The following is a 1,522-nucleotide window of genomic DNA, read 5'->3' as shown; positions in this document are numbered from 1 at the left end:
AGAAAACTTGGTTGCTCAATCAAGAATTGTTCTACATGTGCGAGTGTACATTTTTTGTCGATGAAGAATCGTTTTACGTATAATGATTAGTGTTTTGTATAGTTTCTTATAAAGTGCATGGTTACAGAATTAGTGAAGTTGACAAACAATATGGTGGTTGTGATTCCTGACCTAGGCGTGCCACAACGCTTTGGTAAGATTTGTTTATTTTAACCTAGTTTGTAATTATATATTAGGTTAGTTCTTTACCTGAAGAAGAGATCAGATTGCAGATCTCTAAACGTAGTGTTACTGATTTCTTGTTTCACTGAACGATGGGAAATGTCCGGAAAATCCTGTTTCCTTCACGTTTTACGTGTTAAGAATTCTTGATAAATAGGTTAATATGAACTGTTACAATGATAAATGTTTTTCTTTTGTAGGACAATATCACATACCTAAGAATAATACGTATGTGATGATACAACTGATAAAGCTTTAACGCCCTCTACAACCTAAAATGAAATAATCCTTCCGGCTCAGTCGGAAAAAGTAAGTAGATTTTTTATCATTTGAAGTATTCTCATCAGATTTGCACGTAGGCCTAGTCGTAGGATATCTTAGAAACGGTTCACGTTACAAAAATTGTTTATGATTTTGTGTATTTTCTCACGTTTGAGCGGCCGCCATAATGGAATGAAATAACGAGCCAAGTTGGCCATCGAAATTAGTCGAGATATTTATAAGATTAATGTTTGTACAAAGTTTGACCTTGTTTTGGTACTTCTACCTCCAGTACTTGACAATATAAAAAATCTTAATTTACACGTAATTAATATGTCAAAAACCACTCTTGCACAAAAACATTTATTGAAATGTTTTGTTAAAAGTTATAAGCATTAAAACCCTTATCCCTCGCCTATGTCCATAAATAACAGAGTTATGATTTTTTTAGAGATAACGGTCGCTATATTGAAACAAAATGCTGTATACCTAGTTGCCAGCAAATTATCAAGTAATAATAAGCTTATTACAATAAGCTGATTTTAATAAGTCTCATGAGCCTTTTTCTTACAGGCCTACATTCAATTAGTGTTTGTAAAGACATGCTCACATAAGCCCTTGGAATCCATATAGTGTTAAATATTATTTATAATGTTAAATGATGCAGTTTTAAGAGGAATTGGCACTAAAATAAATACTTTAATATATCTTAATGTTTTGTAATAGAACATTAATTGTACCGGTACTAGAAAGACTGCTGACGTTTATAAACACATACAGACAAATGTAACTTAAAAGTTATTCATATCTACACATTCTGAACGTTATAATGTACAAAACAAATCCAAAACTTCGTCAAGCGCATAATATTTCAAGCATTACAAGGATATATAGAACTTGATCATTCACTAAACTAAACTTGTACAATCGTACATCATAATCAATATCTTTGTACATAAAAGATGTCCTGACTGACTCGTCAATGACTGGCAAAAACCATGAAAGATAGAGACATGAAATTTGGTTTTCCTTTGTGGCC

Source organism: Homalodisca vitripennis, chromosome 7 (genome assembly GCF_021130785.1).
Source record: "Homalodisca vitripennis isolate AUS2020 chromosome 7, UT_GWSS_2.1, whole genome shotgun sequence".
Lineage (NCBI taxonomy): Eukaryota > Metazoa > Arthropoda > Insecta > Hemiptera > Cicadellidae > Homalodisca > Homalodisca vitripennis.
The sequence above is the reverse complement of the archived record's forward strand: the minus strand, read 5'-3'. Positions refer to the sequence as shown.